Source organism: Pteropus alecto, unplaced genomic scaffold (genome assembly GCF_000325575.1).
Source record: "Pteropus alecto unplaced genomic scaffold, ASM32557v1 scaffold3, whole genome shotgun sequence".
Classification (NCBI taxonomy): domain Eukaryota; kingdom Metazoa; phylum Chordata; class Mammalia; order Chiroptera; family Pteropodidae; genus Pteropus; species Pteropus alecto.
The window spans coordinates 27,901,161-27,920,588 of record NW_006442484.1 but is presented as its reverse complement, the minus strand read 5'-3'; the positions used below and the strand labels follow the sequence as shown (position 1 = coordinate 27,920,588).

Here is a 19,428-nt window from a genome sequence, read left to right as displayed (position 1 = left end):
GAAAGAGAATACAAATGTAGAGGAGCGTGGTATCAAGGTATGAACTGAAGAAATCAGATCGGTAAAGATGTGGGGAATGCTGAAAAACATAAAATGCTGCATATTAATCCTTCCCTCTTTATGTTCTAGAAAAGACATTTGATTGTTGCTGGCCTTAAGCCTCCCTGACTTTTCTTAAAAACCTAGCTCTTGCCCTCTCTCGTGCATAGCATGCAGCCACCTGAGAGTATTCCATTTTTTCCTTGGTTCCTCTGCCTCTGTCTTCTCCCTACTCCTCCCCAGCTCTTGGCCCCTAATATAGTAGCACTTTCGATCTAGAAGTAACCCCAAAGAAGTTCTAAAAGATTTGGCTCTTTCGCTTTACAGCTGAGGAAAAAGAAATCCAGACAAATTAAGTGACTTGCCCAAGGTCATTATAACCAGCAGATTGCAAAGCTGAACTAGAATGTAGAGCTTCTATCCCATGGGGACCTGTCAGATTCACATGGGCCCATCCCTCTCTGCAGAGAGCTGCCTCCACGTAGCTCATGTCCCGGAGAGATGTTCTGGGTAGATCTCCTTGTTGGCGAAGGGGAGGCTGGGAGAGGAGGTCCGCCAATGAAGTGCTAGTCTTGTTAGCTTCTTTCACAGTTGGAAGGGAGGGTGGTTGGGTACTTCTTATTCTCTCCTTTCCTTCATTTAGCTTGGGGATTTTAGTGGAGGCCATTTGGTTTCCACTTGGACAAATTCTTACTCTTTCTAACCTGGGTCCAGCTGGGCTACCTGCTGATGGGCTATCCTGGACCTAACACATGGTCGCTGGAGGGGTGAGGAGTAAGAGTGGGGAGGATCCTTCAGATTGACGTTTCTGATAGTGGGGAACAGCAGGATAGAATCTCATTTTACCCCAGTGGTTCTCAGCTGGGCTGATTTTGCCCCCATGAGGATTTTCAGCAATGCCTGAAGACATTTTTCATTGTCACCCCTAGGGGTTGCTACTGGTATCTAGAGGGTAAGAGGCCAGGGATGCTGCTAAACATCCTACAACACACAGCCCCCCACAACAAAGTGTTATCTGGCCCACAATGTTAATAGTGCCAAGGCTGAGAAACCCCACTTGACCTAATCTCTTCTTAACGGAAGCTCTGTACCCACAGCCTAGGAAAAAGACCCTTTTTCCTAACTGGGTGGAAGCACCTGGGGACAGTTTAGTCCAGATACTGGGGGCTGGGGCAAGCTGTCTGAGATGATAACTGACTAGAATTTCTGGGTTAATTAACTTAATTAAAAAAACCAAAGTTTGATGAAAAGCAGGCAGAATTCTCATCTTTTGAGTTGCTTACAGCCCGGCAGGCATATCTTAACTGCTGTCATCAGAGGCCTTTGCCCAGGGTGACATCTTAAAAAGGCAGAAATAAGGGCTCTCTTAGATGTAGCCTCCAGTAGTCAAAGTGTGGTGCTAAATAGAGTTAACTGGCAGTTGTGGAGAATTAAATGAGAAAAGAAGTAATCGTGAGACTGAAGGACGGGGGTGGATTTTCAAAAGGGCAAAAGAGATTGTCCTGTTTGCTGCAGTCAAGTTGAAACCAGCCACAGCTGTAGGGAAGAAATTATGGAAGATAATCATCTTAGAGATTGTTCCATAAAATTGCTCTAGGCCAAAGGTGTTTGCTTGAATTTTTATAACTTAACCTATTTTTATCTTGTTGAGCCTCAAAGTGTGTTTGTGTTCCTGATATACTTTCTTTTTCTATGAAAAAGTTGTGTTTTTTTTCCCTGTGGTTACTCTGAGAAAACGAGTGCCCGTGTTCTGGTATGTTCTAGTTGCTGCTGAATGGACGGTCCATAGGACATAAGAATATACTATTATGTAATGAGAGTTACCAGCTAAAAAGTTGCCATTTCTTTCTTGATAACTTATTTCTCTTCCCATTTTATTAAAAAAACTAACTCAAGTTGTTCTTATATGTGACTTGCTTTCTTCCCGCTTCTCCCCATTATAATAGGAGTTACTACAGAAAATTTTTTCATTATTTCATTGGTTCTCAGCTACTTTGAAGACCAAGACTTGTTGATTTGTCATCTGCCTACATTCTAGTTTGTTTATCAGAACTTTTTATTGCCTTAATTCTAGTCTCTGTTCCAAAAAAAGAAAAAGAATCCTTCCAACTATTCATTATCTCTGTGTTTTGTTTTTTTTTTTTTCCTTTTCAGCAAATCTGCAAATGTTTAACAAAAACTTGCTATTGCTGCAAATCTCTGTATTTAGAGTGTGGAATCTATAGTTATGGATAAAGTGTCATCTTAACTCTTTTGAAACCAGGAGAGGGAATTCAGGGGGACGGGAAGTTCCCAGTATGTGTGGAGAGGGAGGGGAGGTTACTTGTAAACCTGTGAGATTGTATACGCGTACCTTCTTTCCAAATCCTTATCTCTTTTTAATGGTGACCAAATTTATCATTTTAACCATTTCAAAGTGTACAGTAAAGTATACAAATAAAGACATTGACATTGTTGTGCGACCATCATCACTGCCTATCTCTAGAACTCTTTCATCACCCCAAACAGAAACTCTGTGCCCATTAAACAATAACTCCCCATAACCTCCTCCCTCCAGCCCCAAGTAACCACTATTTACTCTCTGTTTCTGTGAATTTGACAATTTTAGGTGACGCATGTAGGTGGAATTATACAATATTTGTCCTTTTGTGTCTGGCTTATTTTACTTAGCATAATATATTCAAGGTTCATCCCTGTTTTAACATACATCAGAATTTCATTCCTTTTTAAGGCTGAGCAATATTCCATTGTATGTACAGACCACATTTTGTTTATCCATTCATCTGTGGATGGACATTTGGTCTGTTTCCACCTTTTGGCTACTGTGAATAATGCCGCTATGAACACTGGCATTCAAGTATCTGTTTTAAACTTTTTTTTCAATTCTTTTAGGTACGTACCTAGAAGTAGAATTGCTGGCTCATATGGCAATTTTATGTTTAACTTTTTGAGGATCCAGCAAACTATTTCCACAGTGACCACACCATTTTACAATCCTTCTAAAGCATATAAAAAGCTCATCTGCTTTGTTAATGCCCTGAAAAGAAGTTGGCAAATGATACCTTTCCATATCCATACATATGCACATATATTTATGTGTTTATCTAGTTATATGCACTGGGAATAGTTACACAGTAGAAGTGATTTTTCTGGCCTGAAGTCCTGAGCCGGAACAATATCCTTTCATATACTTGTTTGACATCCTCTCTTCTTTCCACCCAATCTCTCTCTCCCTCTCTCCCCTTCTCTCCACCACCTTCTTTCCGTATCTCTTCTTTCCCTTAGTTCTGTTCAAATTAGCAAACTTATTATTGAAACTTTTTGGGTGCAATATGTTCTGGAAATTTTGAAGACTGAAACCACCCTTGGATTGCTCATGGTCTCTTATTGGAGACTAGACCCATGATACCGACCATGACCCTGCAGTGGTGGCCAGGTTTTCCAGGGGTTGGTGGAGATGAGGGCAGATGTGTTCCATCCGGCCAGAGAAAACGACCTGAGTGAAGGACATGGGATGGCAAATATTGGAATGTTTCATTTTAAGTTGATTTTATTTCTGTGTGGTCTTCGAATGTTTTCCATGACTATGTTGTGCTTGATAAGTCCACTACCTGGGAGCGATAGTGATTTCTAAATTCTATATGGTATATTTTATATAAGAAGTTACTCTTTAATAATTTTGTTTTAAAAGAAGTGCTTTTGTTTGATGTCATCTTAACAGATATCTCCTTGGTTCAAAGGGAGGAGAGGGTGATGTTTTTAGTGTATTTTACATCAGTAATTTATTTTGATTTTTTCCCACATAATTCTATTGGTTTTTTGATTAAATAAATCTGATTGGATCAAATGTTTGTGAAGCCTAGAAAAAATAGAAGCCTTCTCAATTTAATTTCAGATTTGAAGAATGGATGTTGCTCAACTGAATAGATTCATATTTGGAAAATGAAGACATTTGTGTTGGTTTATTTAACCACAGAAACAAGTGAATTCTAGATATTTTCCTACAAATATGTAAAAAACTCGAGTATGTGTATGTTTTTATGAATGTATCTACATGTATGTATATATGCACATACACACACACTCTCTCTTCTATTTCTAAGTGTGAAGGTAAAAAAATTAACAAGGCTTTCAGCCAGAAGGGACAACCTAAGATTTAAAATACCATTTTTTTTTTTTTCTTGAGCATCTTCTAATGATTAGCAGATGGCCACACAATATGAGCAGTAAATAATGTAGTAAATTTAGCTGGTGTTTCTGGTCAATGGCACTGCCAGTCTAGCTCCTTAGAGCTCAGTCTGCTTTCAAAGAGTAAGTCTCCTGCTGTGTAGCACTCACTTGGGGAACCTTAGTGGCCTGAGAGGTCCAGGCTTTTTCTTAAGCAGGGGCCTAAGAAATATAATCCAACACCCTAGAAAATCACAAACATATGAGAACAGGGCCTAGGGATGGAGCAGATGGAGGAAAGGAAATGGAATTGGACAGCATTCCTGGGGTTGCAGGATGCAGAATGCCGCTTGAGATTGTGCTGGTGACCTCAGATTAAGAAAACCCAGAAAGGCATTCTAGCCTTCCCATCCCAGCAGCAAATAGTTTGGAGTTTCTGGGAGCTTGTCCCTTATAAAGTCATTGACTTGGCCCTGAGTGTTGGGGAGATAAAGCATTGCTTCTGAAACAGGACTTGGGCAGTTCCAGCCCTGCATTGGGGGGAGGTTTGGCTAGAAGAGTGGTGGACCGAACGGATTACATAGTTTACTCATTTATTCACACATTCCACTAATATTTCTTGAGCACTTATTATGTGCCAGGCATTATTCCAAGTGCTGGTGATGATAAAATGAGCAAGACAAAGGCCCCGTATAGACTTTATGTTCTGATGGAATATTTTAAAATTTGATACACGTATATATGGTGAAATGATTACCACAATGAGGTTAGTTACCACACCCATCACCACACATAATTCGAACTTTCCTTTGTACTGAGAACATTTAAGAGCTATTCTCTTAGCAACTGTCAAGTATATAATACAGTATGATTAATTATGGTCACCATCCTGTATGTTAGGTCCCCAGAACTTATTCATCTGTCTGATGGAATTAATAGGAGAATTAGTGCTAACATTTCTCCTGACTTTCAGGTGTATATCCTTCCAGTAATGCTGGAAATAACACAATCTTTTAATTACTTGCTAAATTTCTTCTCTTCAGTGGATTTGGGGAAACAAAGAGAGATAATACTTAAAGCTATTTCTTGGTTCAGTCTTTTTCGAATAATCAGAAGATTACTGAAGGCAGGTGTTTTCAGTGGTATAATCCTCAAGTCTTTTGGATGTGGACTGATTGGCCCAGATTCTTCTTTCTTCCTGCAAAATCTCCACGCCCCAGCCTCCTATCAAAAATCAAACCTTTCGTGTAGTGATTTTAGTAAACGCTCTCATAACAAGCAATAACGTTCCTCCAGTCCCTGCCCCCCATGGCCAATTGCCTACTTTCTGTATTTTTTTCCCACTGTCATTTTAATTCTTTTTTTTACATTTAATTCTTTTTTCATTCGTGGTAAATCTAAACAGAAATTTATAGTCTCCGTTACAGATTGCCCTTTGCAGTATTCTGGAAAATTTTCCCCTGAGTACTCGGTTATGCAGCTAAAAAACGATGATGACTTAAAACTTCATGGTTTATTAGACATATTCTTGAACCTTAGAATACAGACCTTTCTATGCACAAAGGATTCTGCAGTGAAAAATTCCAAAGGGAGGGGGAAATACTTTGGGACTAGCTAATAGGAAAGGGAAAAGTCATCTTTCTTAGTGTCTCAGAATCATTATATTGAATGCCAAGAGTTTGAGAGAAACCGGAAGGGCTTTATCTGATGTTGATTGAAATCCTCATATTCCCTCCAAGGAGTTCACAGATTCTGCTCCAGCTGGTCAGAGGGTCTCTGCCCTAAAAGGCCAAGGCCAGGGGTCACAATTGTTGATCTTTTGCCATGGGCACTGAGGGCTTTGCTGAGATGCTCAACAGGGATGTGTGATCATAATGCAACTTTGTTTATGTAGACATTTTCCACTAGGAAATTGTCTCGAAAATACCAATTTGTTTCACAGAAAATATCCATCACTTGGCACTGGCAATATGCATATTTAGGTGAACAAAAGGCCAGATTTTTAGGGAAGGCCTAGATATTTCTCTGATCTTGAAAAATTCTTTCTGAATTTAATTAACTGAAGGAACTATTAGTGAAATATGAGACCTCGGATAGACATGGCATCAGATGCTTTGGTTCAATTCTTATCTGGGCCAGATTTGTAATAGGAATTTCTAAATTTGAAGGTACTAGCTGTTACTGAATTCTTTTTAAAATGTAGGAGTTAGATATCATGAGATAGGAAGACCACGAACTTTCTGATATAGCAGATATTTAAAATTCTACTTTTAACTAGTATATGGATTAGACTTCTTGGTATTTTTGATACTTAAAAAAAAATCCCAGATAATTTATTCAGAATAACCCATAAATGACACATTCTCATTTAACTGCAAAGAAAATAGGGGGCCACCATTTATCAGCCATTTATCATTATTTTTGTAGAAATAGAATGTGAAATTAGAATTCATATTCTGTTTGGATATAAAGTATATTCATGTCCCTAATACAATTAAGAAACTTTAATCTTTGTCAATGAATTATGCCCAAAGTGTGTACATATTGTCATAAATACCTGCTTTTTTTCCCTATTAAAATAGAGTAGATGCTATTATATATCTTTCCAGGTTCAGTGCTTATTTCATGTCTGACTGTGTTGTCACAGCTCCTCTGAGGGCCTCTGCGCATCTGTGCAGCAGCAACCTCCCAATCTCACTTTCTAGGAGTCTTTTAAAATGACTGAATTTGCAGCCGGTCCTGCCTTTTATTGCCTGTGTCTTGCATGGAGAGAGATTCGAGAAGAAAGAGAAGCCTCAGCCTCTGCTATTAATTGCTGTAGGAGATGCTGGGCTATGGTAAAGGGCCTAGCGGAGACACGGACGGCCTTTCCTTTGCTGTGTCTCCAGCTGCTCCCTCACATCTATCCACTTAAGTCAGTTTCAGGATCCGAGGTGAAAGTCCTAAGTACGTATCATCTCTGCTGAGCACACTCATTATCTGCAGCCAGGCCGCACTCCAGCTCCTGGCCTGCCATTAGCCAAACCCCTGTTGTCTTTAGTAGAAGCTGGGGGGATATGTGATCTGAATTCAGCTCATTAGGCCAAAGGCAGACAGCAGAACTTGGAAAGGGTCTGGGGAGAGCTGTTTCACGATTCCCAGCAACTTGAGCACACTCTGGTGTAGAAATCAGCAAATCCCAGGATTACAAGCTCACCAACTTCTTGCCTTACAAGGCTATTTGTTCTGTGTTCCCATTGCAGACGAGCATCCCCGATGCTTTAAAGAATTTAGGAACTTTGCCATCAGCAGGATTTATGAAAGCAACCAGCACTCCCACCTCCTGCCCCCAAACACAGCTTGGTGGATCACAGGTTCCCGACATGCATTTCTTTGGGGACCCCTCTGATCTCCTCAGTTTTCCCTGCCAGCATAAACCCTGAACAGATTCCCCGGGCCTTGCATTTTGTCGCAGCCTTTTGGGGGGTCCTTGCCTTTCTCATCCAGCTGCTGGAGCCTGGTTCTACCTTCCCTGCAGGTTGGGGCACTGCCAGCTCCCTGCTGTAGCATTTGGCAGGCAGCTCTGAGGATGAGGGGCAAGCAACAGCATTGCAGGCCTGCTGATGTCTTGGCGGCAGGATGGCCACTCTGACTGACTTTCAACCGACTGGGAGAAGAAAAACTCTGTCCAGCAAAGCACCTCCTCTCTTTAGGTCTCAAAGGGAAGCTATGGCTGCAGTCCTTTCTCTCCCTTCCATCTCTAGGAAAAGAAGAGTGTCATCCTAAATGCTGTGCCCTCACAGTGGGAGGGGTTAGGTGCTTTTATCAAAAGCAAGAAGAATGAGAAAAATATAGCTTCACCAGGAGTCAGAAGGTCACATACTTCAAAATATGTTAGCATATATTTCTTGCCTTAGCACGTATTCTTTACTTCTCCTCCTCCTCCTCCTCCTCCTTTTTTTTTTTTTTAGCTTCGACATACCTAAAACAAATAGTCAGATATGTAAATGTTTGTAGAACTAGGGCTTATATGGACTCAAGAATAGCATGATTCCTCTGTAATGTCTGCAGATATGTTTCTTTAGCAAAGACTAAGATTGGGCCCAAGCAGGATTTGTTGTTCTCGGAATGACTTAGTTCGTAAATCAGGGGAATGCAGAATGTTACACAAGCACCTTCTTGGATTCTTACTCAACGGAGGGAGTCGTGATACATTATTAGGTATAGTAAGTGTGTTATTTCAACATCCACCTTAGAGCACTCATCAAAGGGGAATAAATAGAGTATTATCATTAATTCTGCCTAAACCAAGATTCTCAGAGATGACTCATTGAGAAGACCCTAAGTAAGCACCTGGGAACCACCTATTTGCTCCCCAAAATGAACTGTGGCAGGATTAGCAGGTGTGCGATATGATCTAAGACTGCCATCTTGTGGCTAAGATCATCATAAATATTTTGAGATAGAAATATCCAAATGAGGATTCTGCTCAGGTTCAATGCCTTTTTGCAGCTCAAGTTCACACTAGCTGCTTTTCAACAACTAGTGAAGTTCCTGGCATGCTGAGTTAATATTTGTCAAGTTAAACTTTTTGAAGGGCTCTCACATTACTTGTTCTATGAGAGGATACTTGTTCTATGTTATGCTAGAAGGCATAGCCAAGACTTTGTTTGACATTTTGTCTTTCAACCATAGTCTACAGGCCATAGGGTCCATAGTAAGACAGGATACTCTAAATCTAGTCGGGGCAGTCTAAGGAATGCTGGGAGTATCACTTCCCATGCCCTGGAAACTCCGCTTTTACAGGTTGATGTCCTCATTGAAATCTATTCTTCATTACATTTAACACTTTTATTCTCATTGATGTGATGGGGTTTTAAAATCTTGTAGAGATTTAAATTTATTTTTGAAATTTTAAACTCAGAAATGCTTAGGGGAACAAACTTGAGGGAAATTTTTATTGATTAATCTGAGGTAATCTTGCGGTTTGTCAACAAAGACAGTTTAATCCCCATTAATACATTTTAGTATTCTAATATTTTTGAAAATCATCTTAAATAATTTTTGGAGCAAGGGAGAGAATAAATATACAAAACAAATAGTTCATTTAGGAAAATTCTTGCCTCCTGGGAGGCATTTGGGTACTGCGTGTAATGTGGTGGAGACAGTGTCAGACATTTCTCTCTCATTAGAATGTCACACTTTCCATCTCCTGCCCAGAGGTTTGGGATTTTGAAGGGCACTGGATTATAAACTAGACCAGCCATTTTGTGATTAGGTTAGGACATTGGAAATTTGTTTATTCAACAACAGGGCCCATTTGTTGACCACCGACAACACTTTGCCACTGTATCTCCAGGACTCCCAGCCACCCAAGTGGTTCCTTTGGTTGTCTTCTCTGCCTCAAGCCTGCTGTCAATTCCACTTAAGATGGAAAAGCAAAACCAGTTAGTCCCATTTAAGCAGCATCACACCGTGCTTAGTAAAGAAGAAAAGAGCCAACAGGGCAGCTCCTTTCCCCACAGTGTTTTCTCCTTACCCCAGAGGTGAGCCATTTTGGAAGCGCATTGTGAGGAGCATCACTGCAGGAGGCAGCAATTCTGTATGATGCCATCCCCTGGTCCTTTCAAGCCAGGCTGCATAGGCCTGCAGAGCAAAAAAGTCATATCCTCCTAATTCACATGCAAAGCATTAAGTTAAAATTGGCATTTATGTGATGCTTTTCATTACAGGAGGCTTTTTCTGGAGGGAAGCTGCCTGCCGTGTCCCCATTTTTTGGTAACGGCTTAAAATAAAGAGGAAAGGCCAGAGCAGGCGGCGAGGTCAGCTTGCTTTTCTTGCATGATATGTGTTGTCCTCACTCTTAATTCCCCTGCAGTGTGACCTTGTCCCTTCATTGTCATCACCTGTCACTGGAGCCCTTGGTGAACCCCTAATGGAGACTTCAGGAGCATTCAGTCCATTAAGGGTTGCCATTCGAATCCCAATCTCTTTTCCTACTTCTGCAGAGCTCTGCTGCCCTGCATGGATGTATTAAGACCTACTTTGCAAGACATGACTTCTGATGGGATTTTAATTTGAAATGAAATTTAAATGCACTGACCCTGTGCATTCTGATAATTTAACATCCCTGTTGGGAGACAAATAATGAGGAGGAAGTTGCTCCGAGTCCATCTTGCTCTTAAGCCTGACAGGTTTTATTTGAAAGAGCTGCCTGTTAGTGAGGGAGAAATGCTAATTTTTTTCCCTGCCTCAGGAGCTGTTGAACTTTATTTCCCCTACCCCCCCAGGTGTTAGGAAAAGGGGATTAAAAATAGCAGGTGACCCAGACACACTGCACAAAAAGAAGTCTTTTCTTCTCTCATGTTGCCGATTACCTGCCTCTTGTTAATGAGGAAGAGAAAGATCTGTTACCTAAAAACTGAAGGCGTGAGTAATTCTATTCAGGGAAATTTGAAATATCAGAGGAATTAGAGGGGTTCTTGCAAAAGGGCAAAAGCTTCCATTTTTCATTTTTTTCTTTTCCATGTGACCATGTGCCCTTTGCCTTAAAGCCTCTCTCCCTACCTCTTCCCACCCCTCCCAGCTAAATGTTGGGTCTAAATAGAAGTTTCTAAATAGGAGAAAAAAAAGATTCTTCCAGTCTACGGCCATGCCACCCTGAACAAGCCCGATCCTGTATGATCTCGGAAGCTAAGCAGGGTTGGTCCTGGTTATTACTAGGATGGGAGACCATCTAGGAATACCAGGTGCTGTGTAGGTGTAAAAAATAAAAAATAAGGGATTGTAAGCTGACAAGGTCCTTGCAATCTGTGAGGTCAGCCAAGGCTTGCCTCTCCTAAAAAAAAAAAAAAAATTCTTCCAGGTTTGGCTCCCCTGTCTTTTGAAAATATACAGTCTGTGGAGGAGAATTCATAATAGAAGTTTGGGGTTCCTGTTACTTTTTAAAATGGTACTTACCCAGATCACATTGATTCTGCCTCTCACCCTAGGTAGAATCTTCTCGTGCCAGACAGACCCCGGAGGCCATGCTGAGACCACAGGAGACCTGCATTGCAAGGATATCCCGGCAGCTGCGAGGAGAGGCTGTGGCTGCTCCTCCAGGATGCTGAGCCTAGCCGCCCAGTGCCCTCGCTGCTGTTTTCAGTAACTTTAAAGGGGCAGCAGTCCGTCCACAACACGCAGGGGAGTGCTAACCTAAGAGTTAAATCTGCATCAGCAAGTAGATATCTGCCCTTTTGCAAAAACACTTATCAGCATAGGTCTTCATCCTTGTCTGTTCTCCTTGGTTATTTAACCAGCCATGTGGGCCTTCTTTCTGGCCCTCAGATATGCCCAGCTCATCCTCACCTAGGGCCTTTGCCCTGCTTGGTGTGGTGTTCTCTAGGTCTTTTCCTGGCTCCTTACCCCTCACTCAGGCGTTAACCGAAGTGTGACCTCTGGAGAGGAGCTTTTCTGCGCCAACCTAGTCTATCATTTTTCTGTTTTCTGTCTTCATAGCATTTTCAGTGTCAGAAATGACCTTAGATGCCTGTTAAAAGCAGACTGTGGCCTTAGATCCCTTAGGTATATCTCAGCCCCACTCCTTGTGTTGGATGTCTTCTCTTTGTCCTTCCAGATCCAGCTTCTACCCTCCTCCACCTCCTCCTATGCCCAACGCATCCCTGGGCTTCTTAAAGTGGGCTTCTGCTTCTGTTTCCTTCTGGTTAGGCTCAGCCAGTTGGGGAGGCTGGAGGAGAGCTGAGGTCAGTGCCAACCAGTCCAGGTGCCTGAACCCTTCTAGGCAAGGCCACACCATCAGTGAGTGATCTGTCCGTTCAGCCACCCTCTCTGGTTTCACACCTACTCCCTCACCTGGACCGTTTGCACTTCTGTGTACATGGTCCCCCTCTATTTATTCTGGGGTTCTGTACTACTCTTTGTTGGTGTCCTTAAATGCTTCCCACACCTTGGTAAAACTCCTCTAATCACTGTTTGAGAGTGTCGTTTATTTCTCATAGGGGAATATAACTTAAGAGCTAGAGGTAGTTAATTAACTTCTTTGTGCCTCAGTTGCCCCATCTGTGAAGCACACATAATAGAACCATCTTCCTAGAGTTGTTGTGGGATTAAATGAGTTATTACTTGTGAAATGCTTAGCAGGGTGTCTGGCACATGGTAAGTACTGTGTAGCCATTTGCTATTTTGTTGTTGTTGTTGTTGTTATTATTATTATTACATATGCTTGTTGACCCATGTATTGCTTCCTTTGACCTTGCTAGAATGCAGGCTCTTTGGGGGCAGGAGCTCTGTCTTTGTGCTGCATTCCCAGGTTCTAGAACAATGCCAGCTCCCTAGAAGCACCATATATACATATATTTTTAAACTGGCTGTCAGATAACCAGAAACTCTATTCCATAATAAAGTTCAGTTCAATAAACATTAATTGCATGTGTCAAGTTTTATTATTGTAAAAGTTCAAAATCAGTTATTAATTTTAAATAAATATTAATTGAATCAATGTTTAAAAAGTAAGAATAATTTTAATACTCTAAATAAATACTAGTTTATCAACTTTATGGGTTTTAAATTTTCTAATTTTCAATTTAGTAAAAATTTTTTCTTAAATTACTTAAGTTTTCCAAGGTCTTAATCAAACTTTTCATTTATGCAGACTGCCTGACAACTTGGAAAAAATAAAATAAAGCTAAAAGCATGTTTTTAGGAAAAAAAAATTCTCTTTGGGGCTTAACATAAATCCATCAATGAGGAAATAGAACAGGTTACAAGGTTGCTTATAACACTAAGAACATATTTTCTGGGGGCAGGGGTACAGATTTAAGATTTAAAAATGTTAATATACTTAGCTAGTGAATATTTTTACCTGAAATTAATCAGTTTAAAGGTACAGTTTACAGCCTAATAAGTACATTGTGTAGTGCAAACTTCTATTCTTCCTTTAAAATTAGCCAGATTTCAAATTTTCAGAGGATCATTGGTTTTTCTGTCTTTTGAATGTCTCGATATCACATACTTAATGGCAGTGGCAACTGGACTATTTAGTAAGTGCATGGAATCAATCCCTTAAAAGTTTTTTTGGATCAAAAACCCTCTTGGTATTTAGCAGAAGTAATAGAGCTTTACATAGCTGCAATGTTGGCCAGTAGCAGTTTTTGAACCATAGACTGTACTCTGGTGGAAAGTAGGGGAAGTGGGAAGAAGGAAGGATGAAGAAGACCAAATATAAAATAAATAGGAGACATAATCCTTCCTTCACCCAGTTTATAGTCTTATCATATATGTGGAAAAAGAAAAGGCTTAAGGCCATTTAGAGATTAAATGACTATATATATAAATTAAGTCTGTGTACACAAGGGGACTTTTAAAAATGAGGACATTGTATTTATTTATTTTTCTAGGGAGCTTATGGGAACAAAGGTCATATAGCCTGGTTTAGCACCAGGAGTAGTTACTCATACAGTAGATAGTGCCCCAGTTATACAAGGAAAACGAAACTGTGGGACAGATTCCAGTGAAGAAAAATTGACAGTTACTACCTGGAAGATGTCTAAACTAGTTTTGTCCAGATGGTGGTTTATTCAGCAAGATTCCAGTATGACAAAAGGGGTAGGCCATGCCCTTAAAGCTTGTTGAAATGGGATTTAGAGAAGTTGTGTATGTAGTGTAACAGCTCCAGACTCAGACTTCGGTGTCCAAATCCTGGTGCTGTCAACTCGCTGTGTGCCTTGGTCAGATTTTGCTGACTTAGTTTTCTCATCTGTAAAGGCTGGTAATAATGGCCTGACCTCACAAGCATTGTAAGCATTAACTGAGTTAATACATGTAAACCAATGAGTTCAGTTTTGTCTGTTATTATTTGACCTGCTTATTCATCTTCCAGCAAAAACAGCAAGAACTTTTTAAGGTAGAAAGTTATAAAGTACATCGACATCTTTGGCAAGAGGAAATGCATTAATTAAAAAAGGATTTAGATTTCTGAATTGCCTATTATTAAAAATTAAGTTTTATTAAAGCATTCGGTAATATATGGTTAAACTATAGTCTTTGCTGTCCTTAAGGAATTTGTAATTCATTATAGCATTCTTAAAACTGTGACGCACTAAGTTAGATGTACCATGAGCTATCTTCAATAGTTGATAGATAAAATTAGTCAACAAGTTAACAAGTTAGCAAATTGCTGATTTCTGTGGGCCGCAAAATATATTTGGTCCAATGTGCTTTAAGGAATAAAAAGTTAAGCCGAATATCAGGAGACCTGGCTTTTGCCCCACTGTATGTGTGGCCTCCATTAATCCTTTCTATCTGTAGACCTGTTTCTTATCTGTGGAACAGAAGTACTGGGCTAGTGAGAAGAAGATTCCTTCCAGCTCTCACAGTCTTTGGATCTATATTTTGAAACCATCTGCAGGGCAGTTTTAACAGAAGGTCTGAAAATCAGACTTGGTGATGTGCCTCCAGTTCCTTTTTTCTTCTCCCTTCTTTGCCACATTTTTCCCACTTTGAGGGATGCGGACTCTTGAATCATCAAGGCTGTGTGGCACTCTGCTCTTGCCTGAATATGAAATGAGGGAGTTTGCTCTTCCCTAACTGAACCTTAGCTGAAGCTTTAAGCCCCTGGCTTTGTGAAACCATCCTCACCGTGTTTGCCTTTTAGAGAGCTGGATGCCTATAGAGAAGGCAGACTTTTTAGTATGGAGGGAAAGATCCATTTTCTAGAATGGATGACTATTAAAGGATTCTTCTCTTTTCTTTGCCTATGATCTAGTCGTTTACCATTGACCCCATGTCTCTTTTTGGGGTTTTCCAGGATTTCCACTGACACTCCTTTTGCTCCCTGGAAGGTCTGAGGACTCTGACACCTGAGGGTATGGAGCCACCAGGAGGTGTTATCAGGGAGGTGAGAAAGCCAGGGTTAAGGATGGAGTCCCACGTTTGTCTGTGAGTTGTCCCCTGCCTAATTCCTCTGGGCAAGCCCCTGGTCATGTTCTTCAGGTTGTGTGGCCCAGGAGGCCACTGTGGAATCCGCAGCACAGATGGCAGCACCTGCTAGCCATTGAAGATCAAGAAGGAAGAAATCACTCACCTGTGCTCTCCCTCTCATCCTCAGTCTCCTGTATTTCCAGGTTTTGGAATGTCCTCCTACGAAGCCAAACTCCATGTCACATGTGAATCATGATTCACTCTCACTTTTATCTCTCACTCTCACTTGTTTCACTATCGTAATATCTCATACTCATTACTTTCTCCGATGTAATAATTTGTAAAGTGTCTTTTGTATGGTGACCAACCATCCTGGGGACTGAGGGGTTTTCCAGGATGCAGGAGGGATGTTAGGTGCTAAAACCAAGAAAGTTCTAGGCCAGCCAGGATGGTTGGTCAGTCTTCTGTTAGGTCTTCCTTTTCTTTATGGCAGGGAGTTTCTCAGTATATTGTTATTACTTCATCTATAAAATATCTTGTTATCCCACAGCAATGCTTTTCGTCGACCCCAAATGTCCTTTCCTAAGGACTGTTATACCCACTTTGCTGTGTCTCCCTCGTCTTGCATCCAGGTCAGAGGCTGTGCAGCAAATAAGACGTTTTCCTCACACCTCGTTTGACATCATTCTCAATCGCAGAAAGAGAGTGTGCTCAGAGCTGCCTCTGAAAGAAAAATGAGGCATCATGAACTGGGGCTTCAAGGTTCTTTACTTGGTTCACCCTTTTGTGTGATTCCTGTTTACTTATTATCATGATACATGCCTCTGCCTCTATGTAGCCCATACAGTCTATCTTCTTGGCCTTAATCTATTTCTCCTGCCTATGAGTTGTCCCTTAACCTATTGTCCCAAACCACTTGGATTTTTCTCCTCAAAGCTGCTTAGTGCCATCCTCTATGAAGCCTCCTTGAACAACCCCTGTCCTTCGTTTCCCATTCCTAGCACTTGTTGGTGCTTTTTTGTGTGTTTACCCTTTTCTTGCTGATATCCACTCATATAGTATTTACTTGTATGAGTTCCCTGTTGCTTATGAAATTTTAAGCATTAAATGCAAGGATCTACTTCTCCTTTCCCATGACTCCTCTAAAGTTCACTGCAAGTTGTTTACCATGTGGAGACACATGAATATCTTTGACCAACAGATTGCTCATTTGGTCTCAGTCTTGATCAGACACCAAGGAGAACAAATTAAAATAATACTCTCTTCTGCTTCTTTCACAGCAAGGCAGATATAAGTAATGTGATCGTACAGATTATATCATGATGATGAAATGATTGCATAATTATCTGGAAAACACGTGGGTTAAGTATTCAGAGTTGTAGTAAAAGAGTGGCTTGTAGGTTACAGCAGAAGCGGTTAAGTAAGTGAGGGCAGTGAGGAGGCTTGGGCTGTTCTTTGTTATAAAATGAGAGGTGTCATTGGGCGTCAGGAGAATGTGCATTGACTCATGCAGAGCATGTATGAATCTGGGCCACAATGACGTGCTTGTTCATGTTTTATTTATATGTTTAGGGTAGCTTTAATTTTATAATGCAACATTTCCCAATTGTGCCCTTTGCTGGTCTGGAGGTTACGGCAACAGCCAACAAATGAGTAATCCTTCCAGTGGATTAGCATCAACTAGCAGAATCCATGGAATTCCTGGTCCTAACTGATTTCTCTTCATTTAAAGGGTATTAAGGGCTACCCCTCCTTTGCTTTTCCCTCATTCTTCACTTCATTTAGGTCTAGGCTTAGATGGCCCTTCTCTTGTGTTTGCCTCATTAGGGTGGAACAGGTCAACCTCTTACCCCAAATTTGGTTTTGATGTCAAGACTGATGATGCTATACATGCACAAAGAGGGGGGCATGAAAAGATTTATTACTCCCAAATTGAGGCTCTTCATGGAGAACAGGGTGGGATCCCAAGCCTGACTGAAAATGGCTTGAGAGAGCGGGTTTGGGCATTGGCTTTGGCTTCCCTGGTGGGAGGGGATTTGGGCTGCGGTAGGACTTATGTAGTTTGAATTTCTCACTAGAGCCAAAACAGGTAGCACATGGCTTACCTCTCAGCTTCACTCGACATGGGTCAAGATGAGGAGAAGGAGGCATGGGGTTTGCAAGCTGTCAGCAGTCCAGCATCAAAAATGGAGGTAGCCCCTTAATATAGCCTTCCTTAGAGACACTTTCTCTGATCACCACTTGGCACTACCTGATATTATATTAAAAGCTTATTTCTGTGATTGCTGTTCCCTTACTAGATTATAAGAGTTTTGTCTGACTCGTTTGCCACCTAATTCCTAGGGTCCAGAACTGTGTGGTGGAGGCTCTTAATAGGTATTCACTATAAGAATGCTGTGGCATGGGTCTGTTCCACCTCCTGATGACCAGCTGTGTCTCTGCCCCTTCCCCCTGTGGTATGCTTCTCTGTTCCTTCTCACCTGTGGCTCCTAAGTCACTGAGTAGACTCTTCTTTCTCAATGCGAGTTCATCTACATTGGCATCATGGTCAGAGTGACATTTATTCCCCTAAAATTTGGAAAAGTGATTAATCTTGGGGATTAACAGTTAGCCTCAATATTTTCTAGTGGTTGAGAGTCTACACTTTGGGATGTGATATACTTGAGTTTACATATGGGCTGCTTAATAATTGTATTCCTTTGACAATTTACTCAACAATTCTCTGCATATATTTTCTCATATGTAACATGAAGATAATAACAGAACTAAGCTCTTAAGCTGGATGTGAAGCTTAAATGAGTTAATACATGGAAGTGCATTCTAGTGCCTGGCATATGGAAAATACTCAATAAATATTAATTATTATTATAGTTATTGGTCTTCTCATTCATCCTTTCAACTCCTGTTTATTGAGTGCCTACTATAAGCCAGGCACTATTCGAAGTACTGGGGATTAGCAGTCAGTGAGCAAAATGGACCAGAATTCCTGCTCTCATGGAGTTTAAATTCCAGTAGGAGAAACTGAAAATAAACAAGATAAATAAGAAAAACACATATTATGTTAGAGTGTGCTAAGTCAATTAGAAAAATAAAAGTAAGGTCAGAAAGGAGTTGCAGTTTTAAACAGGGTAGGCAGGAAACGATCTCAATAAGATGACATTTAAGTAAAGACCTGAAGGAGATGAGAAAGGGAGGCGTATGGTTAAGTGAGAAAAGAGAGTTCCAAGCAGCGGTCACCACAAGAGCAAAGGCCCTGAGACAGAGTCATGCCTGGTGTGTCTGAGGAGCAAAAAGGGCAAGTAGAAGATGCGATCTGAGCTATCTAAGGGACCAAGTTATGTCGTGCCCTGACTTTTACTCCAGAAGAGAAGGGAAGACTTTTGGAAGTGTGGAGCGGAGGAGTTATGTTTTCTTTCTTACATTTAACAAGATCTCTCTGGCTGCTCAGTTGAGACTAGATTTAAGGGGAAAAGAAAGCGTAGAAGCAGAGACACTAGTCAGGAGGATATAGCAATAATGCAGACAAGAGATAATGATGCCTTGGACTAGGGAAGTAGAGTTGATGAGAAGTCGTAGTCTGGATATATTTTGAAGGTAGAATAAATAGAGTTTGCTGGTAGATTGAATGTGGGGAGTGGGAGAAGTAAGAAGACAAGGATGACTTTCAAGGGTTTTAGACTGAGCAAAGATTTTGGAAGAATGGGTTGCCATTTTTGAAGATCAGGAGAGGAGCAAGTTTGGTGGGAGAAGGGAGTAGTGGATCAGGAACATTGTTTTGGACATGTTAAGTTTGAGATGCCTATTAAAAATCCGAGTTGGATACATGAGTCTGGAGTTTAGGAAGATGGTTAGAGCTAAATATATACAGTATGCCACCTACCTTGGGTACCAGTTGGCCCGCCTTTCATATCTGCCACATCTGAATTAGGCAGATTGCTGTGAGCTCAGACTCACCTCAAGTGCAAACTATGTATCTTTTCACTTTCTGCTGCCTGGCCTTCTCTGAAGCTTACTGCAGCCTAAAAGTGCAAGGGAGTCAATGCCTCTAGGGAAATCCTCCATCAAGGGAGATGAAGCAAGTAGGTAAATGCTTCAGCATCCTGGGGTAGGGGTAGGGAGGGTTACTAATACTTTTCAGGAGGCCCAGCAGAGTCCAACCCCTGTTGCCCATACAGTGACCCTGAAAACACACGTTTACATATTCTCTCTTGTTCTCCCCACTCCCTCACTTCTGGTCAATGGGAACGTGTTCCAAATAAACCGCCGCTACCCAAGTCCTTGACTCAGGCTTTGCGTTCAGGTGAATCTAAACTAAGAAGTCAG

The 19,428-nt window shown here is 41.0% G+C and overlaps 1 protein-coding gene and 1 pseudogene across 5 annotated transcripts in view; both read left to right on the top strand.

Moving 5' to 3' along the window:
* CACNB4 (calcium voltage-gated channel auxiliary subunit beta 4) overlaps positions 1–19,428 on the top strand; it is a 210,910-nt gene that overhangs the window by 34,685 nt on the left and 156,797 nt on the right. The window lies entirely within an intron of this gene.
* On the top strand, positions 10,828–10,946 carry LOC112470624 (annotated as a pseudogene).